The 22,118-nt window shown below is 47.3% G+C and overlaps 2 protein-coding genes across 5 annotated transcripts in view; one reads left to right on the forward strand and one right to left on the reverse strand.

Moving 5' to 3' along the window:
- Positions 1-19,921, reverse strand: part of LOC147030318 (cyclic AMP-responsive element-binding protein 1-like) — an 80,668-nt gene extending 60,747 nt beyond the window's left edge. Inside the window, exon 1 of one of the 3 annotated variants that reach the window (XM_085874241.1) lies at positions 19,752-19,921. The gene's annotated coding sequence lies outside the window, so the exon portion shown is untranslated. Of the gene's footprint in view, positions 1-7,055; positions 7,209-19,751 lie in introns of those variants that run through there. The other 2 variants (XM_085874242.1, XM_085874240.1) reach the window with 2 other exon arrangements.
- Positions 19,922-20,555: 634 nt separating this feature from the next.
- CUL2 (cullin 2) overlaps positions 20,556-22,118 on the forward strand; it is a 79,108-nt gene continuing 77,545 nt past the window's right edge. For both annotated transcript variants that reach the window (XM_085874243.1, XM_085874244.1), the window contains exon 1: positions 20,556-20,713. The gene's annotated coding sequence lies outside the window, so the exon portion shown is untranslated. The remainder of the gene's footprint in view (positions 20,714-22,118) is intronic.

Here is a 22,118-nt window from a genome sequence, read left to right on the forward strand (position 1 = left end):
ACACCAATCACTACACGACGCCAACAATCACGCCATTCACACCACGACGCCACCTTCCACAACTACGCCACCACCATCTTCACCACTCGCCATTCAACGAGCACCGTGCGGTCACGATCTCCGCGGGACGGATGAAAGGAGCGGAGTGGCAGCAGCGACAAGGGTGCGAAGGGGCATTTCCCGCCCAAATATCTCCCGCCCAAAACGTCCGCGCAAATATCTCCCGCCCGAATCTTCCTTCCCTCGTCGTACGGCGCGTGGAGAAGAAAACAAACAACTCCTGTGGGGGTTTCCCGCCATTTTTCCCCGCGCTTGGTGAGAAAGGGGGAAGGGGTGGCGCCTCTTCTCCCGATTGGCGGTGTGACGCGGCCGGGGGAGAGGAACGCCCCCCTTCAAAGCATTTTCTGGAAGCGTCTCGAAGGAAGGAGGAGCCAAGAACGGGGCGGGGTGCGGGGCGGAGCGAAGGGCGGAGCCCGACCCTACAAAAGGAGTGGGCGTGAAGAGTCCCTGTTCCCTTGTCCCAGAATGAGAATTGTCGAGAGTTGTTGGAGAGTCCCTGCTTATGGTTCGTTCGTTCGGACGAAGAGGTTGAGTTTCTGTTCATTCGTTCGGGTCTGGTCGTGGTCGGGTGAGGGTTGTCGAATTGGCGCAGGTCGTCGAACCTGGTCCCTGGTGATTGTTCCTGTCGGAGGGTCGATCGGAGCCGGTGCAGTCCCGAGAACCCGCTAGTGGGACAGAGCGCTTGCCATTCCCCCCCCCCCCGTCCGCACCGAGATAGCGGCGAAAACCCGGCCCATTCCCCCAAAACCCCGTCCGAGCTGTCAGGCGGACGACACATGCAGGCGCGAGGCACGAGCCAAGTGGACCACGCTGGAGGGACTCGGAGTTGCGGTCGCCAAGGGCTGGACGACGCGCTCAGGGAAGTCGCGACTTCCTTTTATTTTGGGGTTTTGTGGAAATGTCTGTGGGTGGCGCCAGTCTTGAGAAGTAGAACTGTTTTAAGTGTTGCCATGTGAATTGCCTTATTCGGTTGTAGATCTGCATTGGTTCTTTGCTTGTATTTTTCTTTGCATAAACGTATACGTGTATTGCTTTTGTTCCTTTGTTTTACTGTAATATACGTGCCTTCCGTGCTTCCGTATAAAATGTGCTTGTCCGATTGTTCCCCGTTTTGCTTCGTCTTTTCCTTTTATTGAATCTCCATCTTGCATCATGCAAGGGATTGGTAGTGGGTTTAAAACGCCTGGTAAATAATCTGAACCATCAAGGTCGAGATTAACTCCGCTCGGTTATCCCTGTAGCATGGACCGAGCCGCTTAAGCGGTTCGGGTCCGGAGTCGACCTGTGGCGTGGTACAAATCCTCGGTACGCTACCCGCGCGGGTACTTAGGTATATCGACATTCGGCGATTCACCCTATTTTGCGCGGGTAGAATGCGGACTGGGTTGTGGTGAGGTTAAACTCCCACCCGTGACTAGCTGCTTGGCAGTAGTTCCAGGAGGGTCACGACTGAATTGCACGTTCGTTGGGCGAAGCGGCCGCTATTGGTTAAAAGTGGTCGTTCGCACGCCAGCGGGGCGCGAATTCACAAATATATATATATATATATATATATATATATATATATATATATATATATATATATATATATATATATATATATATATATATATATATATATATATATATATATATACATATACACAATATATTTTCCCCCACAGGTGCTGTGAGACCTGAGCTTATGGTCAACGCTGGACATGTAACAGTTGCTGTGCCTTGTAGGGGCAACAGTTACAGTGCCTTGTAGGGGTAACAGTTACAGTGCCTTGTAGGGGTAACAGTTACAGTGCCTTGTAGGGGTAACAGTTACAGTGCCTTGTAGGGGTAACAGTTACAGTGCCTTGTAGGGGTAACAGTTACAGTGCCTTGTAGGGGTAACAGTTACAGTGCCTTGTAGGGGTAACAGTTACAGTGCCTTGTAGGGGTAACAGTTACAGTGCCTTGTAGGGGTAACAGTTACAGTGCCTTGTAGGGGTAACAGTTACAGTGCCTTGTAGGGGTAACAGTTACAGTGCCTTGTAGGGGTAACAGTTACAGTGCCTTGTAGGGGTAACAGTTACAGTGCCTTGTAGGGGTAACAGTTACAGTGCCTTGTAGGGGTAACAGTTACAGTGCCTTGTAGCGGTAACAGTTACAGTGCCTTGTAGGGGTAACAGTTACAGTGCCTTGTAGCGGTAACAGTTACAGTGCCTTGTAGGGGTAACATTTTGCTTTGAAACTCACAAGCAGAAACGACACGAGCATTCTTTAAGCACATGTGATTGATGTACGAACGCAATCTACCCGACAAACACCTGCAAAACACTGAAATTACTTCATTTCATGTGACAGGAAAACATTTGAGTGATATTTCGAATCGACAGCCAAACCCGGCTTGGTATCGACTCGGCTCGGCTCGGAAGTGCAACTCACCAAGTTCGAGTTCGGGAACTCGGTTCGGATACGGTGCCACCAAGAATGGTCCTGATATCCTTTCCACTTGCACATTGTTCCAATTAATCTTTACCCTCACTGAAGGAAAGGGTATTGCATTTTATGTTTATTTTTATTTCATCATTCATAAAGATTGTCCAGTACGTATTAGGATTCAGAGGAGGTAAAAGTCAGGAAATTAACGAGATAAAATAAATGGAAATTTCAATTTGATTTCCACTCTCAAAAAAAAAAAAAAATTCACTAAACCAAAAAAAAAAAAAAGAGAAGCTCCATGATTATGAAAAGATATAGGATTGAGTGTTGTGGCAAGGAGGGAAGAGGTAGAGTGGTGTGAAATGGAGGAGAAAGGTTTGAATTGGGGAGAGAGGTGAGATTGGAGGAGAGGGGAGTGAGGGGATAGAGGATGGGGTTTGGAAGGGGGAGATAAGGGGATGGGGTTTGGAAGGGGGAGAAAAGGGGATGGGGCTTGGGAGGGGAGAAAAGTGGGTGGGGCTTGGGAGGGGGAGAAAAGTGGGTGGGGCTTGGGAGGGGAGAAAAGTGGGTGGGGCTTGGGAGGGGAGAAAAGTGGGTGGGGCTTGGGAGGGGGAGAAAAGTGGGTGGGGCTTGGGAGGGGAGAAAAGTGGGTGGGGCTTTGGAGGGGAGAAAAGTGGGTGGGGCTTGGGAGGGGGAGAAAAGTGGGTGGGGCTTGGGAGGGGAGAAAAGTGGGTGGGGCTTGGGAGGGGAGAAAAGTGGGTGGGGCTTGGGAGGGGGAGAAAAGTGGGTGGGGCTTGGGAGGGGGAGAAAAGTGGGTGGGGCTTGGGAGGGGGAGAAAAGTGGGTGGGGCTTGGGAGGAAGAGAAGTGGGTGGGGCTTGGGAGGGAGAGAAGGGGGTGGGGCTTGGGAGGGGAAGAGAAGGGGGTGGGGCTTGGGAGGGGGAGAGAAGGGGGTGGGGCTTGGGAGGGGGAGAGAAGGGGGTGGGGCTTGGGAGGGGGAGAGAAGGGGGTGGGGCTTGGGAGGGGAGAGAAGGGGTGGGGCTTGGGAGGGGGAGAGAAGGGGGTGGGGCTTGGGAGGGGAGAGAAGGGGTGGGGCTTGGGAGGGGGAGAGAAGGGGGTGGGGCTTGGGAGGGGGAGAGAAGGGGTGGGGCTTGGGAGGGGGAGAGAAGGGGGTGGGGCTTGGGAGGGGGAGAGAAGGGGGTGGGGCTTGGGAGGGGGAGAGAAGGGGGTGGGGCTTGGGAGGGGGAGAAAAGGGGTGGGGCTTGGGAGTGGGAGAGAAGGGGTGGGGCTTGGGAGGGGGAGAGAAGGGGTGGGGCTTGGGAGGTGGAGAGAAGGGGGTGGGGCTTGGGAGGTGGAGAGAAGGGGGTGGGGCTTGGGAGGGGAGAGAAGGGGGTGGGGCCTGGGAGGGGGAGAGAAGGGGGTGGGGCCTGGGAGGGGGAGAGAAGGGGGTGGGGCTTGGGAGGGGGAGAGAAGGGGGTGGGGCTTGGGAGGGGGAGAGAAGGGGGTGGGGCTTGGGAGGAGGAGAAAAGGGGGTGGGGCTTGGGAGGAGTAGAGAGGGTGGGCAGAAGTGTGGAGTTTGGTGGTCCATGACACATTTCAAAAGCTAACTCCACCAGATTATTTATAAAAAACTGTGAGGGCCCATTGAATGTAATTTAAAATAAGTAAAACAAAGTACATCCTGACAAGAAAGGCACACTCTTTTTCTTCTTCTCGGCCCTCCTTCTTTACCCCCACCCACCATGCAGTTGGTTTAATGTAGTTTTTGTATAATTATTGCACAGAGATCATTAGTAAAGACAGCAGCACAGCATCATGACAACGGTGGAAGAAAGAAACCCGAGACTGTATTTTGGTTCAATTAAGAGTTTTCGGCACAGGGGAGGGCAAAGGGCTGGGTGAGAGGGAGCAGTCAGGCAGGGTGAAAAAAAAAAAAAGAAGAGAGGGTGGAAAAGAAGAGAGAGAGAGAGAGAGAGAGAGAGAGAGAGAGAGAGAGAGAGAGAGAGAGAGAGAGAGAGAGAGAGAGAGAGAGAGAGAGAGAGAGAGAGAGAGAGAGAGAGAGAGAGAGAGAGAGAGAGAGAGAGAGAGAGAGAGAGAGAGAGAGAGAGAGAGAGAGAGAGAGAGAGAGAGAGAGAGAGAGAGAGAGAGAGAGAGAGAGAGAGAGAGAGAGAGAGAGAGAGAGAGAGAGAGAGAGAGAGAGAGAGAGAGAGAGAGAGAGAGAGAGAGAGAGAAGAGAAGAGAAGAGAAAAGAGAGAGAGAGAGAGAGAGAGATGGAAAAGAAAAGAGAGAGAGAGAGAGAGATGGAAAAGAAAAGAGAGAGAGAGAGATGGAAAAGAAAAGAGAGAGAGAGAGAGAGATGGAAAAGAAAAGAGAGAGATGGAAAAGAAAAGAGAGAGAGAGAGAGAGAGATGGAAAAGAAAAGAGAGAGAGTTGGAAAAGAAAAGAGAGAGAGATGGAAAAGAAAAGAGAGAGAGAGAGAGGGGTGGAAAGGAAAAGAGAGAGGGGTGAAGAAAAGAAAAGAGAGAGAAGGGGGAAAAAAGAGAGGGGGCGAAAAAAGAGAGGGGGAAAAAAGAGAGGGGGGAAAAAAAGAGAGGGGGGGAAAAAAGAGAGGGGGGGAAAAAAAGAGAGGGGGGAAAAAAGAGAGGGGGGAAAAAGAGAGGGGGGGAAAAAGAGAGGGGGAAAAAAAGAGAGGGGGGAAAAAGAGAGGGGGGAAAAAAGAGAGGGGGGGAAAAAGAGAGGGGGGAAAAAGAGAGGGGGGAAAAAGAGAGGGGGGGGGAAAAAGAGAGGGGGGAAAAAGAGAGGGGGGAAAAAGAGAGGGGGGGAAAAAGAGAGGGGGGAAAAGAGAGGGGGGAAAAAGAGAGGGGGGAAAAAGAGAGGGGGAAAAAGAGAGGGGGAAAAAGAGAGGGGGGAAAAAGAGAGGGGGAAAAGAGAGGGGGGAAAAGAGAGGGGGGGAAAAAGAGAGGGGGGAAAAAGAGAGGGGGGAAAAAGAGAGGGGGGAAAAAGAGAGGGGGGAAAAAGAGAGGGGGGAAAAGAGGGGGGAAAAGAGGGGGGGGAAAAAGAGGGGGGGGAAAAAGAGGGGGGGAAAAAGAGAGGGGGAAAAGAGAGGGGGGAAAAAGAGAGGGGGGGAAAAGAGAGGGGGAAAAGAGAGGGGGGGAAAAAGAGAGGGGGGGAAAAAGAGAGGGGGGGAAAGAGAGGGGGGAAAAAGAGAGGGGGGGAAAAAGAGAGGGGGGAAAAAGAGAGGGGTGGGAAAAAGAGAGGGGGGGAAAGAGAGGGGTGGGAAAGAGAGGGGGGAAAGAGAGGGGGGGGGAAAAAGGGAGGGGTGGGAAAAAGGGAGGGGTGGGAAAGAGAGGGTGGGAAAGAGAGGGGTGGGAAAGAGAGGGGTGGGAAAGAGAGGGGTGGGAAAGAGAGGGGTGGGAAAGAGAGGGGTGGGAAAGAGAGGGGTGGGAAAGAGAGGGGTGGGAAAGAGAGGGGTGGGAAAGAGAGGGGTGGGAAAGAGAGGGGTGGGAAAGAGAGGGGTGGGAAAGAGAGGGGTGGGAAAGAGAGGGGTGGGAAAGAGAGGGGTGGGAAAGAGAGGGGTGGGAAAGAGAGGGGTGGGAAAGAGAGGGGTGGGAAAGAGAGGGGTGGGAAAGAGAGGGGTGGGAAAGAGAGGGGTGGGAAAGAGAGGGGTGGGAAAGAGAGGGGTGGGAAAGAGAGGGGTGGGAAAGAGAGGGGTGGGAAAGAGAGGGGTGGGAAAGAGAGGGGTGGGAAAGAGAGGGTGGGAAAGAGAGGGGTGGGAAAGAGAGGGGTGGGAAAGAGAGGGGTGGGAAAGAGAGGGGTGGGAAAGAGAGGGGTGGGAAAGAGAGGGGTGGGAAAGAGAGGGGTGGGAAAGAGAGGGGTGGGAAAGAGAGGGGTGGGAAAGAGAGGGGTGGGAAAGAGAGGGGTGGGAAAGAGAGGGGTGGGAAAGAGAGGGGTGGGAAAGAGAGGGGTGGGAAAGAGAGGGGTGGGAAAGAGAGGGGTGGGAAAGAGAGGGGTGGGAAAGAGAGGGGTGGGAAAGAGAGGGGTGGGAAAGAGAGGGGTGGGAAAGAGAGGGGTGGGAAAGAGAGGGGTGGGAAAGAGAGGGGTGGGAAAGAGAGGGGTGGGAAAGAGAGGGGTGGGAAAGAGAGGGTGGGAAAGAGAGGGTGGGAAAGAGAGGGTGGGAAAGAGAGGGTGGGAAAGAGAGGGTGGGAAAGAGAGGGTGGGAAAGAGAGGTTGGGAAAGAGAGGATGGGAAAGAGAGGATGGGAAAGGGGAACTTCTTTTAAACCAAACAATCCAAACCTTTCTCCCACGTGAATCCACGATGAATGAAAACAAAGCAAGGGCTCAAGATAATGAAAATAAGAGATCGCTGCAAATGGACGAAGGACGCAAAGGAAAAGAAAAGATTGCAAAATAATTTCGAGTTTGAAACAGAAAGGAAAATTAGAGAGCGAGAATCGAGCAACGTAGGAATGGACGAGACAAGAAGTTCACGATGTCATTTGTCCGGTAACGTGTGAAATGCAGACAATACCGACCACGCGAAAAACAAGAGCCGGGAAACGATAAACACGATCGAGACCACTCACCTCCTGCAGACGAACGAAGCCGTTCCTCCAAGGCGGACTCAGATCCGCACTCCGTAATACTGCGGAGGGATACGCGCGACCGGAGCAGCACGTTGAGGAGTACGCCGCCCGTAATGCAGATCGCACGATGAAGCGAGATAGATCCCTCCGCGAGAGACATTCCTTTGGCCATTGGCTGAGCCACCTCGCATCTCATTGGTAAACGTGTGACGCTCGAGGCAGAGGATCCATTTGGGAGGGAAAGGGCAGAACGTCAGCAAGAAATAACTGATTGTGAGAATTCCGCTGGTCTTCCATTTTTGACGAAATGGTGATTTCATCGCAAACGAGACCATTCCAGATATTGTATCTGCTTTATTATAACGTAAGTCGACGAATTACGTTTGAGGACTGAAACATGGTTCGTGGAGAAAGGGGTGGGGGGAGGGGATGTGGGCGTGGTTAATTCTCTGTGTGTTCATGACTCATTTATGGAGGACGGTGAAAGAAGAGGTGGGCGTGGTTAATTCTACATTGTGTCATCGGACCGTGATGTGATTCCTTGTGGGCGGATTATCTATTTATTACGTACTCGCAGGAAGGCAGAGGTGGGCTGGGGATGAAAAAAATTGTGTGTTGGGGCCGTTACAAAATGACGTAACGCTGTTTATTTTTGTTCAAATCTGACACCCCCCCCGCCCCCCTGTAACGATCCGTTATGCTTCAACAGACAACCCTGAAGATATTACGTAATGCTTGAAAACCACCCCATCGTGACGAGAGGCTGACCATTAGCAACTGGAAGGGCACTCGGTAGAGCGCATACCTCCGCCACACAATGTTTGATCCACGAAAACATATCTGGCCCAATACATTTTTGAAATATCATTCTATATATCGTTTTTGGCCCGATCTCTCAATGGTGGAGAATCACTTCGAAAATTAAATAATTCTCGTATCCAGATCCAGATTCGGATCTCCACCAAAATCGAATCAATTCTTCCTGGTCATACATCCAACATGTCCACCAAGTTTCATCCGAATCCGTTCACAACTTTTTGAGACATCGTGCTCTTTATCATTTTTGGCTCTCTCACTCAATGGTGAAAAATCACTTTAAAAATTCGCACATCCGGATTTGGATCTTAACCAAAATGTAATAATTTTGCCTTTGTCACACACCCAACCTGCCCACCAAATTTCATCTGGATCCGTCCACAACTTTTTGAGATATCCTGAACACAGGCAGACAAACAGATAGACAAGCCAGTAGGTGGCGATGGGTCGCCGAGCATGGAAACTATAAGATATAGATCAAAATGGATGTCATATAGCGGATAGGGAATCACGTTAAGATTATGCATATCAAATCTCATCCAGTTTCATCTCCTGATAACTCCTCGGTATCCATTTGAATGAAAAGTACCGAAAATGCGGTTTGAAATCGGAAATCCCCAAAGTTTGAGGGGGTGCTGTGGGTGAACAAAGGTCGAAATCGAAAATCCGGCTCGAGCGTTTGTGCACAATGTATTCCAGACGATTAGTGTGAATTTTCATGACCATCCGACCATAACCCGAGGAGGAGTAGCGTTTGGCGCGAAGGCACCTCCAGCATTCGCATATTATCGATTTTTGCACTAATTGACCTTTGACCCCTGACCGAAGCGAAATCGGTCAATATGTCCTGAGGCAAAGTTGTAGTACTCATTGAGTACCATGAACCTGCAAAGTTTCATTCGTATCGATGCACTCACCTGGTCGCTAGGGGGCCTTCAATTTTCGCCAACTTTCACGCATACCCTAATTGTAGGGGGCACTGCGGGTAAAGTATTCCATACATCACAAAAACTGGAATATATTTGATAGAGCATCACCTGTAGATCATTTGTGCCAAATTTCATAACCATACGTGGGATAATGGCTTTTAGAATTGATTTCGCGTGAATGGTACCGATTTTGAAGGTTTTTCGGTTGTTGCTGGGGAACCAAAGAGTCCCAAGCAACCATCACAATTTCCAAAGCACTAGGTCATAAGATGTACCTACCACCCGAGTTTGGTCAAAATCCGCCCACGTTTACTACCAATTATGCTGATGATAAACGAACAAACATCCAAACAAACAGACAGAATTACTGACAATTAGAATGGGCACCCAGTCGAGCGCATACCTTCGCCAACGCTACATTTTGCCCCCCCCTAGAAACCGTTGATTGTGAGGGTATTTAATCCCATACCACATCTGCCATCTCATATGTGTTATGATGGCTTAAAAACATTACATTTCCTGCTGTTTGACACTGATTCATGTACATTATACAATTTCTGTATGAACTCCCTGACCTTTTTGGGTGTCGGTGTCAAGTCAATCTGATGACAACTGGTCATATTATAAGAAACTCGTACGGGCCCGTAGGTGCGTCCCAGTTGGTGAGTGCCAGTATGTGCTTGTGCTGCGTCTGCCTCTGCCTCTGCCTCTGCCTCTGCCTCTGCCTCTGCCTCTGCCTCTGCCTCTGCCTCTGCCTCTGCCTCTGCCTCTGCCTCTGCCTCTGCCTCTGCCTCTCTCTCTCTCTCTCTCTCTCTCTGCCTCTGCCTCTCTCTCTCTCTCTCTGTCTCTCTGTCTCTGTCTCTCTGTCTCTCTGTCTCTCTGTCTCTCTGTCTCTCTGTCTCTCTGTCTCTCTGTCTCTCTGTCTCTCTGTCTGTCTCTCTGTCTCTCTGTCTCTCTGTCTCTCTGTCTCTCTCTCTGCCTCTCTGTCTCTCTGTCTCTCTCTCTCCCTCTCTGCCTCTCTCCGCCCCTCTCTCTGCCTCTCTCTCTCTCTCTCTCTCTCTGGCTCTCTCTCTCTCTCTCTCTCTCTCTCTCTCTGCCTCTCTCTCTCTCTCTCTCTCTCTCTCTCTCTCTCTCTCTCTCTCTCTCTCTCTCTGCCTCTCTCTCTCTCTCTGCCTCTCTCTCTCTCTCTCTCTGCCTCTCTCTCTCTCTCTCTCTCTCTCTCTCTCTCTCTCTGCCTCTCTCTCTCTCTCTCTCTGCCTCTCTCTCTGCCTCTCTCTCTCTGCCTCTCTCTCTCTGCCTCTCTCTCTGCCTCTCTCTCTCTGCCTCTCTCTCTGCCTCTCTCTCTCTGCCTCTCTCTCTCTGCCTCTCTCTCTGCCTCTCTCTCTCTGCCTCTCTGCCTCTGCCTCTACCTCTCTCTCTCTCTCTCTCTCTCTCTCTCTCTCTCTCTCTCTCTCTCTCTCTCTCTCTGCCTCTCTCTCTCTCTCTCTCTCTCTCTCTCTCTCTCTCTCTCTCTCTCTCTCTCTCTCTCTCTCTCTCTCTCTCTCTCTCTCTCTCTCTCTCTCTCTCTCTCTCTCTCTCTCTCTCTCTCTCTCTCTCTCTCTGCCTCTCTCTCTCTCTCTCTCTCTGCCTCTCTCTCTCTCTCTCTGCCTCTCTGCCTCTCTCTCTCTCTCTCTCTCTCTCTCTGCCTCTCTCTCTTCGAAAAGGCACATCCGCGGGTCCCCAGCAATATTCCTGGCAAGTTTCAATCGTGCAAAAGAAATAATAAAAAATAAATAAATAAATAAATATTAATTGTGATGTCATTCGTGATGTCATAGCACCGTGTCCTGTCATTGGTCGACAGATAAATGGCCGTAACTTGGTAACCGCTCGTCCGATTAATATCAAACCTTGAAAAGCACATCCGCGGGGCCCCGGCAATATTCCTGGCAAGTTTCAATCAGATCGGACCATCGATCGTGCAAAAAAAATAATAAATAAATAAATAAACATTAATTGTGACGTCATAGCACCGTGTCTTGTCATTGGTCGACAGATAAATGGCCGTAACTTGGGAACCGCTCGTCCAATCGATATCAAACCTCGAAAAGGCACATCCGCGGGTCCCCGGCAATATTCCTGGCAAGTTTCAATGAGATCGGACCGGCGGTCGTCGAGAAACGGCGGTCGCAGACAGACAGACAAACAGACAAACAGACAAACAGACAAACAGACAAACAGACAAACAGACAAACAGACAGACAAACAGACAAACAGACAAACAGACAAACAGACAAACAGACAAACAGACATTGCTGGAATTATCGATAGATTATTTTCTGGCATGTTAGGGGCATTTAGCACACACGAGTTTCTGTTTTTCTAAATAAGTTATTTATTGTGAACAAACAAACATTCATTGTACAATTAAAACAGTTAATTGTTTTGTATTATTTGAGAACAAATGACAAAACTAACAATGAACGGTTCATACAAAAATTAATCCTGCAAAATTACAATGCCCAAACTGGTAACCAAAGGGACATATTAGCCTGAAAAGGACGTATAAGAGTTCGTCTGAACTAACTACGTACATCATTTGACAAAACACGAAACATGGAAGAATAAAGTCACTGTCAAATATTACACATCACAGGATAGGGAATTGAATTCTAAACATTTTGAATCTACTTACATGCAAATTGTATAAGAATTGACCGCGTTATGATAATAAAGGTCATTGACCCCCCCTGACCTTTGACCCAAACCGCTAACAAAGGTAATGACGTCATTGTGTCATATCGTATATCACAAGATTGGGCATTGAATTCACAACATTTTGGTATTGGTTGCATGCAAATTGGATAAAAATCGACCGCACTATGGCAAAATGACGATTTTGACCTTTTCATGACCTCGACCTTTGTACTTTTAATTTTGTAATTGGTATTAGAGTGTGGGGAACAGAACAATCAACATTTTGGTGTTGGTTTCATGCAAATCGGATAAGAATTGACCGTGTTATGACTAAAACCACACATTTTGCAATGAGGTGACCCCCCTGACCTTTGACTCCCAACCGCTAATAAGGGTTATTACGTCATCATGTCATGTCACATATCACAAGATGGGGCATTGAATTCTGAACATTTTGACATTAGTTGCATGCAAATTGGATACAAATTGACCGCGCTATGGTAAAAAGACGATTTTGACCTTTTCATGACCTTGACCTTTGACCCGATCGCTCCCAAAATCGAATAATAACCAATCATCCCACCAAATTTGCTGTGATTCAATTCAAAACTATTGGAGTTATGCGAATAACAAACAAACAAACAAACAAACAAACACACATTCACAAATAAATAAATAAATACACAGCGATCAAAACATAACCTTCGCAACAAAGTTTGCGAAGGTAATAAGGGTCACCTATTTCGGCGACCCAAAAGGGGTGAAAAACAACCACCTTCACCTTCACTGGCGGAGGTAATCAAGGGTGCATGAAACATAGCACTCATTGGTTGATAATGTTATGTAATGGCACTGGAAAAAATAGAAATTTGGAAAGAGGTGGGTTGGGGGGGGGGGTGTTGTGAGGCAGGGGAACCAGCCCAGAATGGAGAACAGTAGTCCATCAAGCTGCAGATTGAAGGTCTTGTAGGTGGATAAGAGTTCAGGTGTGCCAAGGAAGGACCTTGTGCGGCGGTGGATGCCCAGTCGGCGACTTACTTAGAAGGCCAACTTTGAAATGTGGTTTTCCCCAAGAAAGATAGTGGCTGATAGTGAGTAGCGGTGGTCTTTGTGATTCTAGGGGCCCAGGCAAAAATTTCAATGATGGGGCCCTCCACATTGATTAAAAAGCACTGAATCCTCCCAATGAATGTTACAATAATGGACTTCAATTTTAATATTAGATTTCATGGATTGATTTTAACAAAGCACCATCAGCCTGGTGTTGGCTTAATGGTTAGGATGGTGGCTTGGGATCCTTGGGTCCTGAGTTCGAGCCCCATTGGCTGCTGAATTACCACAAGGGGGTTGATTCAGCCTGTCATCTTTCTAAGGTTGCTGAATTGAGTACCATTGTACTGGTAATAGGAGCATTGCATCAGTGGCATAGCTGTGCCTCTAACCAATGATGCAACCAGCAGCCAAAAAGGCAGCACATGAAGGGAAGAGCACCAAGCAGTGAACAAGCATTATTTTATACATGACTAATCAATTATTGTGTGTAGCTCTTTTTCTCTGCCTCTCCTCTGGGAAGGTCGTTTCCACTTCCAATTTCTCTGCAATTTCTCTTCCGTCTGTTTGTGCAGACGAGAGGCCACCGTGTCAGTATTGCTGGAGATATTTTCGGACACCATCCATCTCACTTCTCAGTGATGTCATTGAGATTTGGGGTCTCTGTAAGATTTTGCTGAAACGGTTTACTTGGAACAACACATTGTGCCAAATGATCACAGACAAGATAAAACACCACAATTTGATTTCTATAGACAGGCTGAGTTCCGTAAACGCCAACTCACCATCTGTTTTTTTTTTCTCAACAGCAAATTCCATCAGCGCATCAAAGACCTCCAGTCTCTCTGGCATCTGATAGCGCAGGGCCTTAGCACAGGGGAGTCGGAGCCACGAGGATTCCGGATTTCCTGGATCAAAACCAAGGTCCAGGCTTTCAATGATATTGTGGATATTGCTGTTATCTGTTCCTGGTTGTGGTGAGGTTGTTGAGGTCACAGAGGAATTCACTTACCTTGGCAATGATATTCATGTGTCCGTTGGCTGTGAGCCAGAGGTCAGACATCTTGGTCGGGCTTGGGGAGTCATGGATTCACTGGATCATGGGGTGTGGCCCTACCGGTACCTGTGCAGGAGGACAAAAGTCTGAGTCTTTAAGTTAGTCCTTGGTGCTTCCATTCTTGCTCTACGGATGTGAGACTTAGACTCTGGCCAGGGATCTGAGGCTTAACTGCTTCCGTACCAGGTCTTTTCAGAGAATCCTTTGCTATCGAGTGTCAGCTGCGGCTGTATAGACATGTGGCTCGTTTTCCTGAAGCTGATCCTGCTTATCAGATTCTCTCAGCGAGGGAGCCTCGTGAGTGGAGGAGATCAACGTGCCTCGTGGTTGTATCAGATTGATTGGCATCTCAAGGAGATGGGGTTGGTCCAGGAATCTCTCTGGAGGATGGCCATACGGAGGCCCCTGGAGTACTTGTATAAAGTGGACGCAGTGATGCGCTGCTCCAGCGCATGCTCCCATCCCTCACCTGACCTCCACACTGTCGATGCGACCCTCCCATCTGTGGTGGAGAGGTCCTTCACAGCACTGATTGACCCCCCCTCCCCTGTGGATGGGGCCCCCTGCAATTCCCCAGGTTGCTCCATGATTAAGACTGTGAGACCCAGGATCTTGAGTAACTGAACTTCCTCAAGAGGGTTGTTAAGAAAGTAGAAAGGGAGGGTTTGCCAGACGTTCCTTTCGGAAAGAAACAGAGCGCGAGAGCATGAGATTTGTAAGGATTTAAAGATTTTCCACGTGTTTGTCTAGTTTGTGATGTTGTCAATGTCTGAAGAGAGGTTGGAGTCATCAGCAAATACAGTGGCTTGCAAAAGTTTTTACCCCCCTCCAAACTTTCACATTTTGATGCCACCTGAGCTTATTTCATGATGCTTTCAAGTCAAACTTAATATATAGTTTCCACAAACTACTCCAAAGTGATAAAGCTAAAAAAAATGCAGATAAAATGTGAACAAGTTAGAATAACAGAAAAATCAGATGATTCTCAGTTGTAAGTATTCAACCCCTCTGCCGAATTAACCCTAAATCATTTCAGAAGCAAATTTATTTGTGTGAAAGGTTACAAAATACAGTAAGTGGAATAAGTTTCACGTGGATGTAATCAGTGGTTTAACTAAAAGTTTAATCTCCCCCACTTATCGAAGGAGTTTTAAGGGGCAACTAACAAGGTAAATATGAAAACCAAGGAGCTTTCCAAAGAAGTCAGACATGAAGTGGTGGAGAAGCACCGTTCAGAGATGGTTTATAAGAAGATTTCAAAGTTGCTCATGATCCCTTTGAGTACGGTGAAATCCATCATTAAGAAGTGGAAGACGTCGTATCGTACCACCCAGATCAGGTCGCCCATCCAAACTCAGCAGCCGGACAAGCAGGAAACTGGTTTGGGATGTCAACGTAAATTCAACAATGACTTTGAAAGACCTGCAAGGCTCTCTGTCTGAGGTGGGGATCAGTGTTCATCAATGAACAATATACCGACCCCTTCACAAAGCTGGCCTCAATGACAGCTGAAAACAAAGAAGCCATGACTAAAAAAGATGCATCTAAAAGCACATATGCGAAAAAGCATCCAGAATGAAACTGCAGGCATGTGGAAAAAAGTTTTGTGGTCAGATGAGACAAAAATTGAACTTTTTACGTCTGGCGCAAGCCAAACACTGCACACCACTCAGTCAACACCATCCGGAATGTCAAGCATGGTTGTGGCAGCATCAAGTTATAGGGCTGCTTTTCATCAGCAGGGACTGGCAAGCTTGTCAGGATAGACAGGACAGTGGACAGTGCAAGGTGCAGGAGAATCCTTGCTGAAAACCTCCTTGAGTCAGCCATGAATTTGAAACTGGATCAGAGATTCACATTTTAGCAGGCACAATATTCCTAAAATATTGAAATGGTTTCAAGAAATTTGAAGCACAAATGATGCGTTTTACAGTATTTCACCACAAGGTACTGTTTTTACTTGCCTGAGTATTATTTTTATTTCAATCTCTCTCTCCCTCCTTATCTGTCTTGGGTGGTACTTTCTCTTTAAAATGCTCCACCTTCTCCACTGAAGTTCTAACCATGGACTTGCAGAGATGAGGAAGTCAAGCGACATTAAACATGAACAAGTCTGGCGACTGCTATGATTCACGAGCAATGTACACGGTTCGCCTTTTTTATTTTTTGACCTTCGAGGGGACGCCACGGGCAAACTGGCGGGAATCGGGAAAAATGTAAATGATGAAAGTTGTAGTACTCGAAGAGCACAACTTGCATACCGACTTTCATTCGAAACAGTTCAAAACCCTCGGAGCTCGATGCCCAATTTATTGATTTTTTTTGACATTTTCTAAGTTTGTGACCTTGTGACGAAAATCAAAAATCGAGCTCCGTGGGGCAATGCAGGTGCCATTGGGCTAACCAAATACCGAAAACCCCTGCCAGATTCGACAAACCCCCCTCGGAGAAGATGTAACTTGAAATCGGCTACCCCTAAAATCATATTTTTTGGGCGTGGCTCCGCCCATAATGGGCGCAGCACGCCCATTCTCAGGAAAACACAACTAGATCATGATATAAACCTCCCACCCAAATTTTATTAGGATCGGATCAAAACCCACGGAGCTATGCTCGGGACACACACACACACACACACACACACACACACACACACACACACACACACACACACACACACACACACACACACACACACACACACACACAACGAATATAGTGGTCACTCACTGACTCATGAACCAATCTTTGTATGCCTGACCTTTCTTGCACCCTGAGGGCAAACTTCTAAAGTGCCATTCTAACAAAAGCACCACTACTATGACTACTACTACTACTACTACTACTACTACTACTACTACTACTACTATTACTACTACGACTGTGGTGTCTTCAGCACAATGATGAGGACAGAGAGGATCAAGTGCCATTTATTCCATCAAAAAAGGCCTCACTTGGCCAAGACAACAGCGGCCTCACTTGGCCGTACACGACAATACACTCATCCCCCCTTAAGTCACATAGTTACCCAAATATGCGGGTCGTACAACACGTCTGGAAGAAACACGTGGACATTGAGCCGCAGACACGACTGGCAACGATGGGACATTGGAAACAGGAGATGGCTCCCCACCAGACACGAAACCAGGTGCAACCAATACCGGAGGAACATCCATGTGACTGTTACTGCCCTAAACATCCAGATCCACAGATAAAGGGACAGGCGTTCGGAACGTGGTCACAGGCACCTCAATGTATGAGGACACTTTTGATGGTGGAACGGAATCGGCAGTGTATGAATGATCAGACCCACGAGCCAACATATGCTTCACATGACGTTTTCAGGTAAGACTGGCCGAAGTAAGAAGAAGGTCGTTGGCCGGTCCAAAAACTTGGATCACAGTAGTGGGTACACATTTCTGTCGGTGTAAATAGTCTTGCATCAAAACTGGCTGGTCCACCGCCAACGAACTGAGATCAGTCGCCGTAACAACTGTCAGTGTGCAAGGTCAAAGCAAATCCAGCGACCGCAACTGTCGGCCATACACACGGAATGCAGGCATTTCCTGCATAGTAGAATCCACCGAATTACGATAGGTGTGCAAAAACACATCGACCGTACTCTGCACAGATCATATCGCTTGGCCCCTACGTAAGGCATGTTTCAAAGCTTTGACAAATGACTCGGCCTGGCCATTTGTAGCTGGGTAGTAAGGTGCCGACCTCAGGTGTTTGATACCACAATCACACGTGAACACAGAAAACACCTCATACACAAACTGTGGACCATTGTCTGAAACTAAAATCTCCGGAACACCTTTGTTCGCGAAAATAGATGCAGATACTCCACTGTGTTCTCTGCCAAGATGGACTACTCTGCCAAGCTATCTGCACGATAGCTGCGTCCAGCCACTTTAAGTAAACATCAATCACCACCAAAACATACGGCTTATGACCGGCCCCGCAAAATCTACACGAGTGCACTGCTACATTCCATCGGCAGGCGACAACAACGAGACACGTGAGGGATCATCAGCATCAGTTTGACACATCGCACATGCTTTCAATGTCCGCTCAATGTCCGTATCAAGCCTGGGTCACCACAACAAACTCTGGCCTAAGCTCTTCGTTTTGACCACACCTAAATGACCCTCAAGCTCATTGAGACAGCGCTGACATAATGAAGTAGGAATGACCATCCTCATGCCCCACAGAACACAGTCTTGAGCTTAAGACATCTTGGACGCAGGCCACACATATGGAGCATATTCTGATGTCGAGGGAAACTCGTGCCAACAACCAGACAATACAACATCCGCAACAAGCGACAAAACAAGATCCCGAAGAATGGCAGCAACCATGTCCACAGTGATGACCAGACCAGACTTGATCTGCTTGAACATGTACAAATCCATTGGGACCATACTCTGTGCAGAGCATTGGTGCTGCCTAAGCAGTCTCCTGGGCCATTGGGCACAATCCTGGACGGGTTGTCACTCCGACACAGGATATTCGAATGGCTCAATCATCCCAGCAAGCTGGTACTCATTTTGCCGACCTCAGAAGGATGACAGGGAACATGTACACCTCGACCTCATCTGCAAATTTGGCGACAACCTTAGAAGACGGCAGTCAGGACAGGCCATCACCGTCAGCGTGCCATTCAGAAGCACAAAATTTGATTTCGTAATCATATGCACTGAGGAAGAGACACCACCTCTGGAGCCGAGCAGCAGGAGTGACTGGAATGTCTTTCCGAGGATTGAACAAGAACTGAAGCGGCTGATGATCAGTTAGTAGGAAGAAATTACCATCACTCATTGCCTGAGATAAGACGGTACCAATGCTGTACGACGAGCTGTCACACGCAAGAATGAGAGGAGGTGAAGGTTCGTAACGTGCAAAAACCGTTTCTGCAGTAGGGTGAGATTTGACTCGTATGGATGCCGCTTGTTCTGTCGAACTCCACCTCCAACGAACACCTCAATGCAGCATGAGAGTCAGCAGAGCGAGCTCAGTGCTTAGGTTGTTGCCCAATGAAGGAATGAAGCTAAACTTTGTCTCTTGGGCTGAGCATGTCAGCTATGGCATAGACTTTGAGGGGCTTTTGACAACCCATCCGGGGTGATGACGTGGCTGAGGTACTCCACTCGCTTCTGCAAAAATAAACATTTGTCTTTGTTCAAGTGGAGACCCTGAGCAGCGAACTTAGACTTCACCTTCTCAATGTTCTCAATTTGCTGTTCGGCTGTTCTCAATACTCTGTGCAGAGCGTTGGTGCTGCCTAAGCAGTCTCCTTGGCTATTGGGTACAATCCTGGACGAGTCGCCACTCCGACACAGGATACCAGCAAGCGGGTACTCATTTTGAGGATGACAGGCAGAGTCAACCCCACCTGGTTCTAATTCAACAACCAAGTGGGATTTCAATTCAGGACCCGAGGATCCCAAGCCAACACCAGGCAGACTACCACCCTTACCATTAAGCCAACACCAGGCAGACTACATACCACTACTACCATTACTCCTATCACCTAGCTACTACCATTAATGCTACTACTATGAGCATCACTCCTACTACCACTTATTACTAAGTTCCACTTATTACTACCATAACTCCTACTACCACCACTACTACATACCAAGTACCACTATTATTACTACTATTACTCCTACTACCACCAGTACATACCAATAAGTACCACTATTATTACTACCATTACTCCTACATTCCACTAAGTACCACTATTATTATTACTACCATTACTCCTAATACTTAGCTATCACTACCAGAACTACTACTACTGCCACCAATACTATGTACCACCACCACCACTTCCAATGTGTGTAAATTTGACTTTTTTCATTGATATATATATATATATATATATATATATATTTGATGTAATTTTACTCGACTTTGATTCTTTTCACCTTTATTTATTTTTATTTATTACTTGACGAACTGATTTTTTCCCCCTTGTTCAGCACGACTATGAGATTTGTTTGTAGTTTAAAAGTGCGATATAAATAAAATGTATGATTATTATTATTACGACTACTCACGTAGTTCCCACATTGTGGGATCGGCCCAGAAGACGTTCGACCGGCTGAAAGTGATTTGGGAAGGAATTTGTAATATTTGTTCAGGATGCCGGCGATAACTCACCCTTGTAGGATTAACGCCCACCAGGTGTGTTGGTTGCGCTTCATATACCTGAAGAAGGTAAGCACCCGAAAGGTAAATCTCGATTCCTCCACAAAATGTCTCAACATTCAACAAACCTCGAAAAAAAAACCGCCCGACATCAAGCTCCCCCACGCAACACTCTCTCATCGGGATCGCCCACGGTCAGTGGAGCACGTGACACTGTTTTGACCAATCAGGAATAGGTCGGCAAGGTTTAAAGGAAAAGTCCAAATGTACCAAATTCGCCCTACCTGAGGGGGGGGGAGGGGATTTCTTAAACCTTATTGTTCGTTAAAAAATTGAATTGTCGTTTAAATTGTTTGTTTTTGTTCCCCAGAAAGTGTTTAAAAATTGCTGCTTGGCAACGAAATATTTAACTGACGTGGTTGTTGTTGGTTTACGTTTAAGATAACAGGATGTGAAATTTTTATTTCCTTCCTTCCTGCACAAATATCTATATCCCACCGAACAAAAAAATAAAGATTAAATATAATAATAGCCAAGCTTCTTTATATGTTGTACGTATTCAAAGGCCGGTTTCAAATTCCTGAAGCAAAAAGTTTCGCTGAAAGAAGAAGAACCCTCGTGGGCGAAACCACTTTACATAAGAATTGGGGGGGGGGAGACAGCTGTATGAACTTTCGCAAATTTCCGCTCTGTGTTCGCAATTATAAATTTAAATCCAAAGCAACGAACACGGTTAATGAAAACGACTTTATACTTATTGAAAGTGCTGAAAACGTTTGGTAATTGCGCGATTAGAATTTCAACCACAACGCAAGCGTGAGCTTCCCTCCCCCCCCGTCGTTACTCATATTGGCGCGCCCAATCATGGCCGACTAGTGTATGGCTTTGGGAAAGGAAGCGGATCCAGACCTGTTAACTCCTGTGCAAGTCTTACTTGCCCATCAAGCAGTCTTCTCCCCCGCTGGAAGGCAAAGGTAATTCGGATGTTCATGTAATGGCGATTCGAATCTGGAGCAATGAGTGCGACATTATGGGCTGTTTAACAAGCAAGGCCTCACTAGTCCAGGCGGTTGAGCATCACCTCAGCTGCACAGATGTCCACCTGTTATGTCAAACCTTGCACCGAAGTCATTTTTATATCTTCGATTATTCTGTACAAAACCGATTGTTAAAAAGATGTCACTTTTAGGCCAAAATGTGGGGGGTAAATGAGGCCGAACTTGCTGTTTATCTTGAACTTTTACCTCCATGGAATAAAAGGGTGATTGGGACCGCTTGTTGTCCTTGACGTGGTGCTTGCATGATTTACTCGCTTTATACCCGAGTGCAGTAAAAGTGATTAACGGGGCGAGATGTTTGTTTGTTTTTTTCCTCTTCTTTTTGAAGATGTCGTGACGTCACAAGGTTGTGACTGCGTCACATTGTTTCGAGGACAACCGAAGGGGGTTGTTAGGGACTGTCCACAAAAGGCTCAAAAGTTGTGGTTTTTGTTCTTGTAAAGATTCGAAACCAGAACAGGGAGTGCTGCGATATCACAGGGTATGGTTATCGATTACTGATAAGGGTTTGGATGCATGGCAGGGATTAATCCCATAAACCCCCTTTCCCCACCAAAATATGTTGCGTTGGGTTCCTGTTTCCTGATTGACTTGAATAAATAATGCTAAACCTTATTCATTTTTGAGTACCTGTCTGTACCTCATGTCCTCACACCCGAGTAGGTGCAGAATATGACAAATGAGACTGCATTGCAACTTGCAGCAGCAGCAGCAGCAGCTCTCAACCCGGGAATGGCAGTTTATACCTCGTTCTGCACCCATATTAGTGGGGCAGATAACCTCATATATGGAATGTATTGTGCATTTTATGACTAAAGCATGAAATTTTCAGCAGTGTTTGTATATACCATAAAGTTTATTTTCAGATTTGACTTCTGAGCCCTATGAGAGGTTATTGACCTTGTACGATGAAAAATCTTCATCTTTGGCATTATCGCAGGAAAAACCTCAATATACACCACTTTTTTTAAAAGCTATTTTACCTGTTGCTGCACATACTTCTTACTTAGACTCCACATATATCCTACAGGTTACATTTTATATGCAAACAATGACCTCAGCCGGTGTTTATTTAGGCTGGATTAAACAAGTTTAACATAAATGCATCTGTATCAATTATCTGAAGAATACTGATGGACAGGGTGATAGTAATATAGTTCAGGCCATGTTTGTCCATGTTTGTCCTCTGGAGATGATCTAACAGTCTCCTGAACATGAGCACAGGGCAGTGCACATGAGGGCTGCCTTGTTGCACTTGCAGTGCCCGGTGCACCCCTGCTTGCACCCACAGTGTATCAGTTCGTAGCAGGATTGTGATGCT

The sequence above is a fragment of the Eptatretus burgeri genome, chromosome 3, assembly GCF_056783735.1.
Source record: "Eptatretus burgeri isolate ZD-2024b chromosome 3, Ebu_testis_v1, whole genome shotgun sequence".
Classification (NCBI taxonomy): Eukaryota; Metazoa; Chordata; class Myxini; order Myxiniformes; family Myxinidae; genus Eptatretus; species Eptatretus burgeri.